General features: G+C 43.4%; 1 protein-coding gene across 5 annotated transcripts in view; it reads right to left on the reverse strand.

Moving 5' to 3' along the window:
- FYN (FYN proto-oncogene, Src family tyrosine kinase) overlaps window positions 1-18940 on the reverse strand; it is a 161617-nt gene that overhangs the window by 107960 nt on the left and 34717 nt on the right. Inside the window, exon 1 of one of the 5 annotated variants that reach the window (XM_066613462.1) lies at window positions 995-1035. The exons of the other annotated variants lie outside the window; for them this stretch is intronic. The gene's annotated coding sequence lies outside the window, so the exon portion shown is untranslated. Of the gene's footprint in view, window positions 1-994; window positions 1036-18940 lie in introns of those variants that run through there. 5 annotated transcript variants of the gene reach the window in all.

Consider the following 18940-nt stretch of genomic DNA (forward strand, 5'->3'; position numbering starts at 1 on the left):
ACTCCAACACACTAGCTTAATACTTCATACTTCTTTCAAGTTATATCAGTATGTAGTTAGAAAAAGCTCAAAATGGGGAAGCTACAAAGCAAAAAAAATATTAATCAGTCAAGGAGTCAGCTTGGGATGCCTAACAAGCCTAGCCAGAGAAAGCCTTACAGACTTGCTATTTTTCAGACTTACTATTTTTAATGCAATTGTGAATACTTTAACAAGGTTTGAAATGAAATCTACGTAGTATTTGATTACCTTACAATACAGCCCAATATTGCACTGGATGATATTCATATACAAGCATCCCCCTGTGTCCGCAGATGCAGTTCTCCCTGGTTCTCCGCACCCCCTCGGTGCCCATGAACCTCATTTAGTTTCTTACCGCTGGCACCAGGAGACAGTTTCTTCCTTTTACTGAATGCTATAAGCATGCAAGCTTATAATAGGATCACTGGTGTTCCTGGAGGGAGGCAAAACACTAGGTTGCTTTAGGCCCTGGCCACTGGTGTAAAGCAGCCCCTCCTCCTCGCCTTCAGAGTCAGCTTTTGCTTTTGCATTTATGACTGGCTCTGGAGGCAAGGAGGAGGGCCGCTTCACACCAGCAGCCAGGGCCTGAAGAAACTTAAGTGTTCTCTTCCCCCCCCCCCTCCCAACAGCAGTGAGCAAGATGTATAGGCAGGCAGCCTGAATGCTTGAACGGACTAATCAAACATTAACAGGAAGGAGTTAATTTCCTGCTTCCTGTTTGATTAGTCTGTTCAAGTGTTCAGGCTGCCTGCCTGCACGTCCTGCTATAAGCTTGCATGCTGATAGCATTCAGTAAAAAGAAGAAACATTTTCTCTTGGTGCCAGCGGCAAGAACCTAAATGAAGTTAATGGGTGCAGCAGCTCCACAGAGATAGAGTTCTCCTGTATCTGCAGTTTTAGTATCCCTATCTCCCAATGTAAATGGATGTCAGAAGAGAATCTGGAGTGGTAGGGTAGATGTATTTCTGCTTACCCTACTGCCCTGAAGGGGAGCAGCACACAGATATCCACCATCCTTTCACATCTCCATATATGCTCCCCTACAAAAGGAAATAGGAGATTTAGGAAAAGGAGGATGAATAGTTGTAATATGGATTTTCTGACTTGGTCCCAAGACAAAAATCCAGGTTCTAGCATACTGCAAGGTCACGATGGGGACATACAAGAAGTGTGTGAAAGCAAAACAATCTGTATTTTGTTTGGTTAGCCCTACTCTAACTTAAAAGGCTATTGAATAATAGCCATTTGCTTACTACACTAATCCTCTAACCTCTGTTGCCTCTAGCTTACTAGAGTGCACAAAAATGAAATAAATTTTAAAAAACAGGTGTTTGTACTTAGATACATTTCTAGAAAAATGTTTTCTATGTCCTTCCAAAGATAAGAATGATAACTGGTTTCTTAGGGTTAAATTATACATTGCCCTAAATGTGTAATGTGGTCCATGGTTGGTTTTCCCCCCATTCTGTTATGAATAGTGAGTAGGGAGGGGGGAACACAGCAAAACTGCAGCAAGGAGTAGGGACTTTAGAACTTGGCTCCCATCGCTATTCTGAATCTGATCAGGGCTTCCTGGATGCACTGTTACTACTGGGGAAAATGCTTCTATTGGTTTTCATTGTTGTGCAATATTTATAAACAGAAGAAAAACCTACCAGTCCACATTATTCACTTAGCATACAGTGAACCCTCAATTTAACAGACTAATGGGGGGAGGGGTGTCTCTTAATGCGGAAAGATCTGCACTCTCTTTCCAATCTGCATAACCACCCACCTATTAGTTCTACCTTAAGAAGTTCCATCAGTATTGCCATTCTGCTTCCCACCAGGGCACTTTAGGATTATCCTAGTGAAGCGACGAGCAGCAGTACCAATGGAGCTTCCCAAAGTAGGTCACAATTGGGGAGACTGACTTACAGCCCAATCCTAATGGGGTTTGGTGGCAGTGGAATATGCTTTCCTCTGGCACCGACTATAGAAACACAGTCATTGCTACTTGTAAAAGGTGCTCCAGCAGCCCTGGAGCAGCCAGAATAAGCCACTAATGGAGGCTGGGTGAAGTGAAGGGGGGACAGAAAGAGATGGGAAGGGGCAGAGCAACAAAGTGGTGGAGGATGAGCAGATTTGGTCCAGGGAGCAGTGGCAGCTGCTGAATTCCAATCCCAGGGCACATCCAGGGCAATGCAGTCCTGCATCAGTAATTTTGCTAGTGCAGGTCTTACTAGATGCCCCCATGCTGCAAAGGCTTACAATGAGTAAGAGAATGATTGTTCCCTTATACCAGTGGTTTTCAAACTGCGGCATCGCGGCACCCCAGCCTGAAGGCCCTGGCCTCTTTCCCTTTAAGGGGCAGGGGCAGCGAGGAGGCAGGGATGCAATCGCTCACAGGGCTGCAGGGACTGGGATGCACTCACCAGTCTCTGCAGCAGCCTCCTTGGGGTGCAGGGAGCCCTGCGCAAGTGCCTGCAGGGCTCCCCAGCTTGTTAGAAGTGAAGTGGAGCGACTGTGCTCCATTTCTGACTTTTTGGAAGTGGAGCGCGATTGCTCCACTTTCACTTTATGCAGTCTGGGGAGCCCTGCAGATGCTCATGCAGGACTCCCCACACCCCAGGACAGCTGCTGCAGGGACTGGTGAGTGCATCCCAGTCCCTGCAGCCCACCTGAGTGACGTGATCCTGTCTTCCCTCTGCCCCCGTATGAACTTACAGAGGTCTGAACTCTCCATGAGTTTGAAAACCGCTGCCTTACACAAAGGACACCTGCACAACTGCCCCCACACAGGGTGCAACAGTAGCCATTTTGAGTCTGTTGCACCAGTGATTGGGGGGTGAGATGAATAAGATTGGGATGTGTACTGCATTCCAGGACAAGTACTGGAGCCCCATTTTCCATGTTGCCCTCAAGTAGGAACTCAAGAAACTAAGATATTTTTGCATTCCTGCAAATAGGGATGGAGAGTTATTCCAGAAGCATAATTCACTTCCTGAGGAACTCTGAGCATCTTCAGGTATTGAAAAATATCTCCATTCCTAGCCAGCTTGAGGGCAAAATGGAGAGTGGCAGCTTCAGTACCAGCTATGGAAGGGAGGAAATCTGCCTCCAGCATTCTCTGACCCCTAACAATCTTACAGAACTCCTTTGGCATTGATGACAGAGCTCAGTAAGGTAGGGCTTAATGGACCTCAGAATCACCTCTTGTATCACTAGTGATCCTGGCCCCGGTAGCACTCAGGGCCAAGATCGCAGACTGCAACCTCCCTGCCGAGCTACCGCCCCACACCAGATCGCAGGCTGCCCCTCCCCCTGTGGGCTGCCACCCCCTGTCTCCCTTCTGGAGGCCCTTGTGAAGGCCTTGGGGGACCCCCCCCCCAAAAAAACATCAATTTCTGGTTTTATGGAGGAAACGGGAAGTGACTTTTAATGCCTTTAGAAGGCATTCTGAGGGCTGGAGAGGCTTCCATGGTCCTCAGAAGGCCTTCTAAGAGCTTAGAAATGTCACTTCCTGCTTCTTCCATGAAACCAGAAATGATTTTTTTGGTCCTCCAAGGCCTTTACAAGGCCTTCGGAGGGTCAAGACAGCAGCGCACAGCTTCCCCGGCCCTCAAAATACCTCTGGGCAAAAGGCCCTGGGTGGCACAGGGGGGTATCGCGGGGTGGGGGTGGATGGTGGCACGATGTTGCCGGGGCACTTGTCCCCCTTGCTCTTCCAGGTACGCCACTGAATTCTATTGCTAAAGTTTCATGAAATGAGGTCTGTTAAATCAAGGACTACATTGCCTGAGACCTCGGAACATCTACAGGAGAAAGAAAACAAGTAATTGAAAATTAAGATGGTTATAAGTTACTGAACCAATAGACCCAAAATAGCAACTGCAGTATGTGCACAGTATGAAAATTCACCTTTCAAAGAGTTCCAAATGAACATTTTCCCCTAATTTCTATTAATAAATACTGAAAGAGTAGGCCCTTGGCATCTGCGGTCTTGGTATCCACAGATTCCAGCAACTGCAGATGACTTCCCCGTCTTAGTACGGCTCCCCAATGTGTCCGGAAGGGACTTCCAATCACGACCGGGAGTTGTTCTGAGACCTGGGAAGGCCCATGGAGTGGGCTGCAATCTCCATAGGGCCTGATATTATCTTCAGGTAAGTGATTGCGATGCTGGGCTCAGGCGTCCACGGATTTCAGTATCCAGGGGGGGCGGGGGGCCTTGAACCCATCCCCTGCAGAAACCAAGGGACAACTGTATTTTTAAAAATTCATGTGAAGTATTCTAGGTTAAACATTAATAAGTACTTTTAACTTAAGTGGAACACGATTTAAATGTTTCTTGGGAATTTGATCCCAGCAACACATTCCAGGGCACGCAAAATCTCTTTTGCGCCATTAAAAAACACGCACATGCAAATAAATGAAATTAAAATTTGAGGTCCCCTTGCTGAAAATTAATCCACCACATTTGCCGGTAAAGTCATTTAGGGCTGATGCAAATTTATCCCACTTTTGAAGATTAAGAAAATGAAAAGCTATATAGAGCTACAGTAACTTCTAGTGTGATTATAGGCTCTGGGGTAGTCCTGTAGCATAAATGCAGCTGTCATGTTAACAATTCTCTAACCGCCAAGGATATTTTTAACTCCATCCATGCAATTACAAATGGAGTCCTTTCATCTTTTTGTCCCAAGCTAAAGTCACATTTGAAAAGCAAAGGTCAGCTTTCTGAAATTCTTAGATTCTATTTCCAAATAATGGTTTTTATACAGAAATGGATATGTGTTGGCCTCCAGAGGCCAATATGGTTTCCAGTGTGCCAGTGCCTTGTAAGTTTGTGCTGGCATACCTTGGCCAATGTGGATGTCTGGGGAGGGTGGGTGGTATACAGGCTGGGCCCGGGTGGGGAGTTGGAGCCAGGATCCAGCACATAGGCTGGTTCCTAACCCCCTCAAGGGCTGTCTGTCCCAGTGCTGAGCTGCTTGGATCAGCACCACCTCTTTAGCTGGCACAGATCCAAGTAGCCCCATTCAGGCTGCTGCCATGTTACCCAGGATAAGGGGAATTGATTCCCCTTGCCCCAGGTTGCACCACAGCCTGCCCCAGCCCTGCCCTGGATAAAGCACAGGCCAGCTGGACTGCCTGTTCCAGCGCAGGATAGGATTGGGCTGTCCAAATAGTTTAAGCTTGTTTTATAGGTATGCACTTAGATGTCTCATCCTAAACTGTCATAAAGTATCGGTAAACATGTTTATTTACCCCTGCTAACTGGGTAAGAGGCACTTTTTAAAGAGGATGCTCCTCTTTTTAGCAAGGGGAGAGTAACTGGCCCACCTCACCCCAGCAGTCTCTTGTCTAGTGGGTGTCTGCTGGTGTTCTTTTGCATCTTTTTAGATTGTGAGCGCTTTGGGGGCAGGGGGCCATTAGTTTGTTTGATTTTCTCTGTAAACCGCTTTGTAAGCTTTTTGTTGAAAAGCAGTATATAAATACTGTTAACAACAACAACAACAACAATAAAATACTTAACAGTAATCCGCCTTGCCATTTAAGACAGATCCACAAAGAAAATTGGGGAAAACAAAACAAAACAAACAAACAAAGAGCTCAAAGTAAACTTAGGAAAAAATTTATCAATCCAAAATTCATGACCAAATTAAATCCAGAATTTGAAGTAAAATGCAAAAGAAAATGCATAATGTGAATCAACCTAGGACAAGTCAATTCCCAAAAAGATGTCAAGCAAATACCTACAAGGCTGTCTGAAAATTGAGTGAGTTGATCAATCCAGGGGTGTAGATTGAGGGAGGATGGGGGGTGGGTGAAGGTTCAGGACATACGTACAGCAAGAGTGGTGACATAATCAATAGCCATGCTAAGATGCTGCCTTTGGAACATTTTTGAAAGAAGCATCAGGCTCAGCAGGAGGCAAACTGAGAAATTTATCCAGGGGCTCAGGTTCATGCCCAGGGCTTCATATTTCTCAAGGGAGAGACAGTATGTACTCCATGTTATATTAAGGCTGAACTCCTGTGCTAATTTTCCTGAAAATAAGTCCTGTTGAAGAAACTATTTCTTATATCTGACTAAACAGACTAGGCTAGCACTCTAAAATACTCTTCATGTTTTTTGGAGTTTTTAAATCCCCCTTTTCATTGTCCACAAATTTGTTTTAAAGCTATTGCAACCTACTCAAGAGTCTGAGATGAAATTAGCTTCTTTATTAAGTACAGGCGCCTGCCGCTTAACAACAGTTCACTTAATGATGGACCGCATATATGACAGTGGTCAAAGCACAAGAAAGATGCTCTTAATGAGGCAATCGAGTCTCCCATAGCTGCAGCAGAATGTCTGTTCACACAACAGAGAAGAAGAGGCAATCTATCTCCTGTAGCCTGTGCAGCCAGCTAGTGTATGGAAGGGAGTGTCTGCTTACACAACAAAGGCAATAGATTGGACTGGGTGTTCACTTAATGACCTAACTGCATAACAACGGGGATTGGAGAACGTATCCCTGTCATTAAGTGGTGCATACCTGTATAGTAATTTTCAAAGTAAAAAAGTGTCTGGAGACAAAAAACTCTAATGAGGAACTTAAGGTGATTTTTAGTGTTCTTTAGTCTTTGTGGGGCGAAGCTATAGGAGGTTTATGATAAGCACCTTTACTTTAAAATTTACAACTATACCATTAGATCAGGGGTGCTCAAACCCTGGCCTGGGGGCCACTTTTGGCCGTCAGGGACTCTCAATCTGGCCCACAGGGAGCCACCAGTATCCAATGAGCCTGTGGCCCTCTGGAGACTTGCTGGAGCTCGCGCTGATCCAATGCAACTGCTCTCAGCATGAGACAACTGTTCTACCTCTCATGTGAGCTGTGGGACAAAGCTCCCTCCACTGCTTGCTATTTCACATGTTTGATGCAGCAGCAAAGGAAAGGCTGGCCTTGCTCTTTGCAAGGGCTTTCATAGGACTTGAGCTATTGCAAGACCTTCATACATTCATATAATTCCAACTCTAATATATTCATTTATGCAAATTTATTCAAATTTGAAATGTAAATTAATTCTTTTTCCCCAACACAGTGTCTGAGATGATGTGACCCTCCTGCCAAAAAGTTTGGACACCCCTGCATTAGATGAATCATTTCCTCTTCAAACACAATGACAATGTCTGTAATCAGTGCTAAATCTTGCCTACACAACCTGATCATCCTGTGACTGCAACACCACCAACACAGGAACCTACACATCACAGGTTGCACTTTCCGTTTAGTTCAAACTGCAGCTTGTTTTTTGTTGCTGAAAAACTCTCAGCAGCATGCAAACCTCTCCCACGCAGCCAAACATATTAACATACTCCCTTCTGCAGTGGTTCCCAAGCGTTTATAGAGGCTGCTGCCTGATTTATAAATGCCAAAGGGTGCAGCTATAATGGTGATTGGGCAGTATTGCTTCCACCAGTAGCAGCTTGTTTAACCCTTGATGCACACGGCCTAGTCTACCCTGTCAGTTCTGTGATCCAACAAAAATTGGGTCATGACCCATTGGTGGGTCCCAGACCCAGTTTGAGAACCGTTTCTCTACTTCATCGAAAAAGAGGAGATAATATACTCATTTTAAATTTAATTTGCTCTCCTTAACATGCGATTAAAAAGCAGTGCAGATGCTGCAGAATTATTGGCCGCAGAAATAAATGGCATAGAAGCAGAAATGGCATAGAAGCAGGGATATGCTAGTTATGGATAGACAAAAATACTCAAAGCAAGAGAGAAAGAAATGTGTTATTTCAGATCATCTGCTTGCAGGACAAATAATTCATAAAGGGAATTGAGAGTTATTAAAAATAAACTGTTTCCTGAGGAACCAATGGAGCGAAACTACTGTCTGTGGGATTAAGACTAAACGCCTCTAAGTCAGAATCCCCCCTAAGCATAATCATAAGGGAACATGAGTTGGGATTAGACCATCATGAGACCGGTTAGTTTTACCTGCACTTTTGTGGAATAGGTGGGTGATGGTTACTCCAATATTCCGGTTAACAATGTTTTTACAAGACTTAAAGGGCCAAATCCTACCCAAATTTCTAGCACCAGTGCAGCCACAATGCAGACCTGAAGTTCCCTTACCTTGAAAAGGCCTCTGTGAGTGTGCTCCACCTCAGGATGCAGCACATTCCCCGTTGATATGGCTACATCAGTACTACGAGAAAGTTAGATAGGATTGGGACTTCAAAAGCTTTTATAAGCCCCTCCTGCAACAGGGCTCCCTCTCCCTCCTTTCTTACCTGGCAGGGCTTCCTCTGCGTGCTGCTCTGCCCTCCTTCCTTCCTTACAAAGGGCTCTAGGAAAGAAGACTTTCCACTTCCTTCCTCACAAGGGGTCTGCTTAGAAGTACATTCCTAGAGGGCCCTCATGAAGAAGGAAGAAGGGCACAATAGCACAGAAGAGTAAGCCCTGTCCAGTATATGAGGGAGGGAGCAGGGAAGCAAATGGGGAGCTTGGTTAACCAGCACTTTGTTCCTCAAGTGAGCGAAGGTGCCATTTAACTGAATATGCTAGTCAACACTGTGCCAGTTAAGCAAGCTTTACTGTACATAAAAATTTATACAGACTTGCGTAAGGAAGCCTTGTGGAAAAGCATAAGGAAAGCCTTTACCAGCATAAACATTCTACACACCACCATTCATATTTAAATGTACTTTCTAGGTGCCCTGGCCCCTTCATGTGTTCATTAGCATACCAGTGTTCAATGGCTCAGGGGGTGTGCGCGCTGATGGAATCCTAGCATTATTTCTAAATGGACTGATGCATGTGGCAAGTGTGTCTAAGCATGGCCAGGCATGTTTGGTAATGCAAGTAATGACTTGTGACATGGCCCATGTCCTCTATAACATAAGGACATCCAAAGGAGAAGTCAAGGGACATGGTTTTAAAGATCTCTACCCTTTGCCGCAAGATTTACAAACATTGTAAGAAGAGGTTTTCCATTAATTGCTACATGCACTTTTCCACTAAAGTGACATCCAATTTGAGAAATATGGCTTTTGAGAAATATTCATGTCATGTGAGTAGCTAAGGGCACAGAACTTGGGGATCTCTTGTTGCTTGACTACTTTTCAATGTAGTAGAAGAAGCCTGGCCTGGTACACATGCAAGGCGAGAGTGAGCACGTCTCGCTCTAGCCTTGAATCTAGTGACCTATGGACTTCCAACCTACCACCTGTAACCCCCTGAAACGGACTTGCATACCAGACTCGAATGCTCTATGCTTGTGACTGACAATACTTTCTCAATGTATGTAACCGTGTTTCAGGATCTTGTATTCTCTACCTAGTTGTTTTTCTGCTTGTAAAATTGTAAAATTGAAATATTCTCTAATAAAAAGTTTAACTCCTTCTTGTACTTTTGCTTTAGCCTGGCATCTAAGAACAAATTATACTGGTTCTTCTATTCCCATTTCCCAGGACTGCTGGAGTAAAGGAAGATGTACATTTGTGACCAGAACAGATTAGCTTCCCCCAACCTGGGGAGCTTAGTAGATTTTCCATTTTTATTTTTAATACTACTAATAAAACAAATAATACTGTGTTATCTCCAGAATTTGGGTTTTGTCATCTATTCCTAGTACTTCTTTGGAAGATTTTTCTTACTTCAGTGCTCTAATTATTGAGAACACCCAAATTAAAAAAAAACCTATCTACAGTTTCCACTGCTGGTTGACTCATTTTTTTATCCAGACATTATGCCCACACATCTGTGTGCAAGTTAACTTATGCCTGTGATGACTGTTCACCAACTTCTGCTAAATGGCTTTGCTGACTTGGGAGGTACCATCACTAGACAGAGTGAAATAATAGATTATGGAGTCTCTAACCAGGCACCTCACCATACACACTGACCAAAGTAAGTTCTTGACCTAGAATGGTTCCAGTTATCATACTATATTGATCATCCTTGATGATAGATTTACTTCAGAGTATTAGACACTGCTGTTTAGTGGCTTCTTCCAGAATACAGAAGCTATTGACAACAGAACTACTTTACTGCTTATACGGAGCACATTTTTTAAAAAAAGGAAATGCACCACCTTGTTGACAGCACCTGTAGCAGTATTGACCCTTCATGGTTGAACCTTCTTTCATCCTATGTTTCACTCCCATAACCAATTTGCTTTTCACAACTGAGACCATTTTCACTGTTGCCTTAGTTTTTAAAATATTTTAATTATCTTCCCCTCACCCAAATAAATAATGTAATCTTACCTTGAAGGTGCCGTACATGCCCACAATGAAGAATTTTAAAATGGCCACTGTTTCTGTTTTCCTGTGGTGGTATAACTAGCCCCTTTCACATCTAAAACAAAACTGTGGCACTCGGAAAACTAACTTTCCCCTTCTCTAATGTTGATGAATGCCCTACCTCAGCTCCTCCTCCTGTAACCACAATTCGAAGTATTTTTAAAAAGAATGCTGGTTGCAAATAGGAACATACAGTAGCATGGCAGAATTCAGCAAGTCCTCCTTTTTCCTCACTCATGCCCCATGCCTCTGTTTCACAGCTCAGCCGTTGTCTGAGATAGCCAGCCCAGCCTCTGGTGGGAGCCAGCACTAGCCAGTTACAGATAGAAGTAGTGAGCTAGACAGGAGCACACCAGCTACCAGCACTCTGGAGATCACTGCTCTGCTGACTGTGCTCAAAACAATAGGGAGGAAAACTGAAATCTGGATGTTTTCATGCTAAACATAAGGAAACCATCAAGCACCACCTCAAAGTACTGACAACAGGTGGCATGGTGGGAGCAAGCAGTTCCTGGCGGTTTTTACGAACTGAAACTATTTTAAAAATAAATTGGGAAGGGCAATAGGATTGGCATAAGGTTACAGGACTTGGGGAGATAACAAGGCACCAACTGAATCAACTAGCTGCAGCTTCCATTGTGCATAAAAATACAATTTGCCTTAAGTTTTTCAACTGCAGTGTGTACGGTTTTCAGAGAACTCAAACAGATTTGATTGAGCCTTTCACACCACACACCTTCCTTAACAAATTTCATGGGAGAAGTCGACGTTTGTCCCCTTCCCCCGAGTAAGGGAAGCAGTCCCGCAATGGGACTACTCACTTTAGCGGCGACTGTTTGGTCACCACTAAAGTGAAGATGCTCCTGTAGGGCAAGCAGCCCTGCCCGAGCTCCCTGGATCCTGTGGAGCTCAGCTCCGCGGACCCACCTCTCCTCCACCCTCTGACACACCTCCCCCACACCCCCAGCCAGGCCTCCCCCCTCCCCGGAATGCATCCCCCACACCCCCGATCATGCCCTCACCTCCCGTTCCGCAGCCCGGCGGTCATGGAAACTGCTGGGCTGCAGAACTTGGGTACTTGCCACATGCTGGCTTAGCGCCGGCTGGAGCTGAGCCAGCTCTGGCAGAGCCTGGTGGTAAGCCCTGCAAACGCACCTTATGGCATGCTTGCGACTGTGGTCCGCATCACGGAGGCACAGCGCGGACCACAGGATCGGGCTCAGAGCCAGTTCTGCAGCTCTGTAGTAGTTACTTTGTATGATATGTAAATGTCATCTGACCCTTGTGAATGCAGGAAGCCTCTTATTTTGGCCTAAGAAAATGAATGCTTCACACATGAAACAAAACTGAATATGGAAGCAAAAGCTGTGAATTGGGCAGCCTCTGTGCACATAAAGCAATACATTACGCCCACATGTATGAATCATCAATTATATTTCACAAGAGAGTCATTTGTCTGAATCAGTAAGCTTAGGAATACAAAATATTTTTAATGTGCCTGAAAGATGCCTGAGGAAAAGTGTTAAGACGGGGCAAGAAACCTTTAGGTTTCCATTAGAGTTAACAAACCTCCAAAACTGGTTGGGAGACTCAAGGAATCAGCATCAATCTCCCAGAGATGTCTGAATACAATTCTGAAGATTTTAACAGGGCCTCCAGATATTTCCAATATCACTTCATTGGGGGGGGGGGGGGGGAGGGAATCTCTAGGAATAGTTTCAGAATTGGCAACTCTACCCATCATTTAAATATATAATACACCAGAGAACTATAGTTAATTTTTTTACAACACTTGTTGCATCATTTTTGGCACATGGAACAAGGAAGTTATTTCTAACTTTTCATGCTGAATTCAAATATACAATCAGCTTCTATCACCCACTGTTTTTCTGCGATGAAGCTTTTTATTAATATATTGAAAGATTTACATATTTTCTCACAATTGGTTATGTAATTTTTTGTTTGTTTGTTTAATGACATTCAGGTACATGGCAGACTGACTAACCGGCAGCAGACAACAGAATTATGCAGTGTGACCTGACATAAACATGTTACTAGTCTCAGCAACCTACTCCAGTGGTGAGCTGACATACACTGTGTACGCACTGACAGAGTTGGAGTTCTTTTGTGTCTAGTGCAGTGGTTCTCAAACCCATCAGCTTGTGTAAAGCTTCCCTGTCCCTTTAAGGCAGGGGTCTCCAAACTTTTTGGCCAGAGGGCCGCTTGAAATATCTGGCGCAGTGCTGAGGGCCGGGAAAAAATTTAAATAAATAAATTGATGGAACTTAGATGAATGAATGGGCTCATTCACTCAGCCTCTCCAGCCCTCAGAACACCCTCCAGATGCAATCAGAGCACAGCTCTGGCCATGTTCAGTCAAGTGGGCCAGAGGCTTTCAGGGAACAAGAGGCTGGCCGCAGGCCGGATAGAGGCTTGCTGCGGGCTGCATCTAGCCCAGGGGCCGGGGTTTGGAGGCCCCTGCTTTAAGGGATGGGGAAAAGAGGGAGGAAGCAATGCAATCCCCAGGATTGTGTCGCTAAGGGGGGGTGAGGGGAGATTCTTTCACTTACAGTGGGCTTTAGCAAACTGCAGCAGTTGAGGGGAGCCAGGAGGTGGTTTGTGTATGCTATTTCTCAACATTCTAAGTCACATGATGCAGAGGGCTCCTCCTGCTGTTTGCTGAAGCCCACCTTAAGTAAAAGCACCCCCACTTGCCCCCCCTTAGAGATGAGATCCTGGGAATCACGTCAATGGCCTGGCCCTCCCCGCAAAGACTTACTCAGGGAGTAAAACTCTCCCTAAGTTTGAGAACCACAGTTCTAGGGATTAGATTACTGTGCAACTGTGATGTGGTTGATACAGTGTCATTATGCCAAGAAACGTTTAAATGATCCAGATACCTTCTGTTATGCATGTGGGGAATTGACATTTAAAGTTCAATGGCAAAATTTCACTTGATGCATTAAAAATATAACTAGTCAGTTCTCGTTATCCGCTAGGGTTGCATTCCTAGAAACCCTTGTGGACTGCAAATTTGCAGATCATGAACCATTGATCCTATGGGATCAATGGGGTTAGGGTAGGGAGGGCAAGGAGTACCTTCCCTGCCATCAGAAGAATCCAGCAAAAACCCTCAGGAAGCCAGCAGTAAGTGCCAAAATACCTCCAAATGCTGCAGAGACCTTCCAGAGGCTTCAGGGACATTCAGAATGGCTACCACAACCAGCACAGACCCCTTTAAAATGACCAGCAGAAGCTTCCACCAGACATTTTAAAGGAGTTTGCTCTAGTCACAGGTGCCATTCTGAAGGTCCCTGCAGGTTCTGGAAGGTCTCTGCTTTGCAGATAACAAGAACAGAGACGCTGATAATGAAAGCAGGCAGCAGTTCTGCCCCTCACAGATAAACAAATTCACAGATAGTAAATATACATATAAAAAGAATTGGCTAGTGTATGCTTTGGCTGTAAAGTAGGTGACCAAGATCAGAACTGGGCCCCTCATATCTGCTTTTCAACCTGTGTGAAGCATCTGACAGAATGGGTAAAGAGCATATGTGCTTTACAGTTCCCATGGTTTGGAAGGAACCCAAAGATCAATCATCAGATTGTTATTTTGATTTAACAAACATAAAAGGAACAATAAGTAAATCCAAACACACAGCAATATACCCAGATTTCTGATCTACTATCAGGTCAGTTCCTCACAGTCAAGACTTGCATACCATAGCCTCTAATAAATGTAAATGCAGAAGATGAAGACTCAGAGAACAATGCAGTCGTCTAGTTCAACATGAGGAGCAACATGACTCTACATGTGGCTCAAAAGAAGAGGTACTTGCTTCACATCTGTTAACTTAAGGCAATATAAACAATCTTATTTTGGATTTGAAGTTGTCCAAAACACAGACCAAACTTTTGGGGTCTAGGCCAGTGATTTTCAACCTTTTTCATCTCACGGCACACTGACAAGGCACTAAAATGGTCAGGGCACACCATCAGGTTTTTGACAATTGACAAGGCACACCATGCTGCCAGTGGGGGCTCACATCTCCCATTGGCCCTATTAATAAATGACCTTCCCCCAAATTCCTGTGGCACACTTGAGAACCACTCGCGGCACACTAGTGTGCCATGGCACAGTGGTTGAAAATGGCTGGTCTAGGCTGAGAGGCTGTAATCTATTTCACCAAGACACTGAAGTATATGGGTTTTTTGGTAACCACCAGAATGAGTTTAAAAATTTTTATTCTCAAGAAAATGATTTAGTTTAAAACACAGACGTACTGTGACACTGTGGATAAACTCTTACATTAATGGTTGTAATATGTCCCTTAAAATCATTTTTTTGGAATCCCACTTGAATTTCTTCCCTGAGAATCTCGGTGCTGTTAGCAATGAACATAGCAAGCAATTTCACCAAGATGTCTTGATCAAGGAAAAAAGATACCAGGGAAAGTGGAGCACTACCATGCTTGCTAACTGTTGTTCAACACTTAAGGACAGTGGTTCACAAACACTTTCAATTAGCGACTCCCTTGACCTACCGGGCCACTGGCCACAGCTGTTCATTAGGGCTACAATACTATACATTGTATAGGGTAGCAGGTTTTTTTGTGACAATTCCACAGTTCCCCTGACAGGTTTCTATGGCTCCCTGGGGAGCCACAGCTCATAGATTGGGAACCACTGCTTAAGAGGTTGTTCTAAATGCTAAATACAGAATAATAAATGTCACTTTTTAGGTATCATGACATGTTAAAAATGTATATAAATATTCATTTTTTCCAGATTTAACCTGCGTGTCAGTAAAAATCTCTGCATGATAGAGAAAAACTAGTAACATTTGAATTCAGCATAAAAAAGTACTATTAGGATTGAACAGTTTTTCTTGTACAAAATATTTAGTTTTATTTTGCAGACCAGTGTAATTGGGCAGCAGCATATGAAAGTGTATCCCAAACTACTCTAAAGCTCATTTATTCAAATGTGCAAAGCTGGAAAACTCTTAAAAATCTGATTTCTAAAGTCTTTGGATTTGTGCTTGGCTTTGCTATCAAGTCTGTAAAATTACATTACCCTCTTTCCCTAACTAAAAAAATTTACAATTCTAAAAAGATTCTGCAGGTTCAACAAGAAATGCATCAGGAGCTGCATTATGACCCATTGTTGGGTTTAGTTACTATCAGAAGTTCCATAAATGCATCTTAATAGGCATTTAAATAACAAAGGCTGCAATCCTAACCACAATTTCCTGAGTGTAAGCCCCACTGAACAAAATAGGACTTACTTCTGAGTAGACCTGGTTAGGACTGTGCCCCCAAAAGAAAGAGATGCAGCAAACCTCAATACTAAAAATTTTGTACATTTGTAAATGCATCTTAACAGCAGAGAGGCTTTTATAATAAGTAAGAATTTTTGTAAATGTATGATTATCAATTTGTAAAATTACCAAGACCATAGTCCTGGGAATGCTTATGCGGTAGTAACAGCCCAATCTTATCCAGGACTGGGCTGCTGGCTGGAGTGCATTGTGACAGTGGAAGATACTTCCACTGTTGCAAAATGGCTGCCACACACCAAGCACTCCATCAGCAGCTATTTTTAAAGCACTGCCAAAACTCCACGTATATCACTGGTTCCAGCTGCACCTGCCACACCAAGTAAGGCCATGGTCAGGATGGGCAGGGAGGAACAGGAGTGGAATAATAATAATAATAATAATAATAATAATAATAATAATAATAATAATACATGTATTTATATACCGCTTTTCTCAGTCGTCAGATTTCTCCTCAGACTTTCTTCAAAGCGGTTTACATGGACAGGCTCTTCTAAATTCCCGTAGGGATTTTTACAATCAAAGAAAGGTTCTATCTTTCAAGAACCACAACATTTCAGATGGATCTTTTTGATCTGGTATCACATTCTGGCCTCCGATTTCCTCCCACGCAAGCTGACAAGCAGCTCCTTCATCTCTCACATGGAGGGCAGCCAAGATGCTTTTTTGCTCACATCAAAGACCAGGTGGAATAACTCGGCTTGTCAGCTGCTTCAAGGTCTCACCATTCACGGTGCCGGTGGCCTCGAACTGGCGACCTGTGGATGTTATCTTCGGCAAACGGAGGCTCTACCCTCTAGACCAGACCTCCTGCCCAGAGTGGAAAGGCTGTGGGAAGGCTATTCCCTCTTTTACCAGCTTCCCCGCTCCCTTCTTCTCTTCTGACTTAATGCCAGCTACAGAGCTGGTGCAGGTCCAAGGAGACCCATTGCAGAGTTGGAAGCTTACAGAGGGGTAAGGGGAAATAATTCCCCTTTTCCCTCTGAAGCTTCCTGATCCATCTACCCCCCTCTGCAGGATACAGTGCACTCTTTTTGGAGTGGCTGCATCAGTTGGGGAGGACGAGGAGAAGAGGGATAGAACTGGACTATCAGTCTCACTGAACTAAGCAACAGTTACTCACCAGTGTACAGAATCAGCTGCACAATGCTTCAATACAACACTTTCATTGTTAAGATTGAGGCAAAACAATACTAAGTATACCATTTTACCATAGATAAAAGTCTACCTTCAGTCTACAGTCAAGTCATAAACAGAGCACCACACACTGAAGATGATATTGACAACCAGAAAGTTTTCTTGATAGCCAAACACACAGAGCAGCTGTTGGGCAATTTATTTGATTTAGACTGTGTGCTTTTAATATAAGCACTCTAATTTTTAATGTTATTTTTAAAAATGAAATGCATACACAGCAAAATATCAACCTTCTGTATATTTTAAGTGAGTTTTTTGTAGGTAATGTTAATATTATGCTTCAAAGGCCTTACTATGGCTTGAATTGACTTTGGGGGAAAACTACAAAATATGAAGGAAGAAAAAATTATACTGAGAGGCCACAAAAGGAGCCCATAACACTTTAAATCAGAAAGCAAGGGATAGTTAACGGAAAGTCAACACTGTTGAAAAAAATTCCTGAATCTGCTTGAAGTTAATGCAATAAACTGATGTCTAAATAGGAATTTTACATAAGGGACAATTATTAAACAGTTTCAGTAAGTTGAGTTTCAGAGGAGATTTCTTTTGCCTGACAAACAAGGTGGCAGCAACACTAAAGCAAAAGAAATTTTTAACTTATCAGATTATATCCATATCCTGTCTCCTTTTTGTACTGTCTAGCTATCATGCAAGAAGAAGTTGCAATTTTTGCCAGCCTCCTTTCAGCTATCTCCTGTAACTGGGTTCAGAAAAGTGTTAACACGGGGTAAACCTATTTTGTGTGCTAGGACACTGTGCAGCGGGGAGGAAAGCAGGGTAAGAGAGGAAGGAAAGCTGGCAAAACTTGCCCCTCTTTTGCACAATTGCAACATAGCCTAAGCAGAAGGCAAAGTTTGGATGCAACTCATCTTCAGGAAAGAAGTGTCAGAATAAAACGCACTCCAAGCCCCAAAACCTACACTCAACTGACTTGAAGAGCAGAGGACACAGCAGCCATCAACAGATTTCCAAGTGTGGCAGAATTTTGGAACAAGAAAGGAAGCCATCTGCATGATCCGTTCTGTAGGTTTTCCATTTGTCAGCAAAAAAGATAATGGAAAACAGGCTCCCACTCTGACACTATCCCAGTGGAAAGGCTACCAAGGGAGCCCAGCAGACGACATCTTGAAGTCCTTTATTGCTCATGGTATAACACTGTAGTGGGCAGGCAGAAAATATAAAAAGAAAAAAAGCCTTTCTGTCCTTATCTACCCTTCATCAGTGTTTTCAGGATGATTTATGAAAATAAGGCATAACTACAATACCATCATAAAATACAAAGCACAATAATAAACCAAATAGCACATTAAGAGCCACCATTCAAACAATTAAAAAAATCTATCTAAAAGGCCTGAAAGAATAAACCGGTCTTTCCCTGGAACTGGGGGAGGGGAACAGCACAAATGCCAGATGAAGAGAAATACATTTTTCACAGTGGAGAGAATGCTGCAAATGAGGCACCACAACTGAAAAGGGTTCTCCCCCGATGATTCTACCAAGATTGATCAGACCTGCTTATCTCTGAAAACTGCTGTTCGCAGCACTTATAAAAAATTCAGAGAAACTAATAGAAGACCAATTTTACACCAATATTTCAAGCTGACTGCCCACCTGAAGGACGCTGTTAGAGTTTCAATCCATCGTATTGCAGAAGCAAGGTGGTCACTCTTAATTAACACTGTTAGATCTAAAAATGTCAAGAGTTTTTGGCAAATAATATCAGGCAGTTTTCATAAAGAGCCAATTGGTACTACCACAATTTCTGCTAATCTGTGGGAAACACATTTTAAACCAATTTTTTTTTTTGATGAATCTAAATCTATCTCTGTTGTTAAGGCACATATCCTGCCAGACCTCCCAGACTGGCCCACAGTCTCAGTGGATGAGGTCATCTTAATTATTAACCAGCTGAAACAGGGTAAAGCAGCTGGCCCAGATGCAATTCCATCAGATATCTATAAAGCAGCTCCGGATTGGTGGGCCCCAATCATTGCGGAATTATTTACAAGATTTGATAAATTTTGGAGTAATTCCAGAATACTGAACTAGATCAATTTTGGTCCCTATTTTCAAAAAAGGAAATAAGAACCTTCCTTCCAG

The sequence above is a fragment of the Tiliqua scincoides genome, chromosome 1 (assembly GCF_035046505.1).
Source record: "Tiliqua scincoides isolate rTilSci1 chromosome 1, rTilSci1.hap2, whole genome shotgun sequence".
In the NCBI taxonomy this organism is placed as follows: domain Eukaryota; kingdom Metazoa; phylum Chordata; class Lepidosauria; order Squamata; family Scincidae; genus Tiliqua; species Tiliqua scincoides.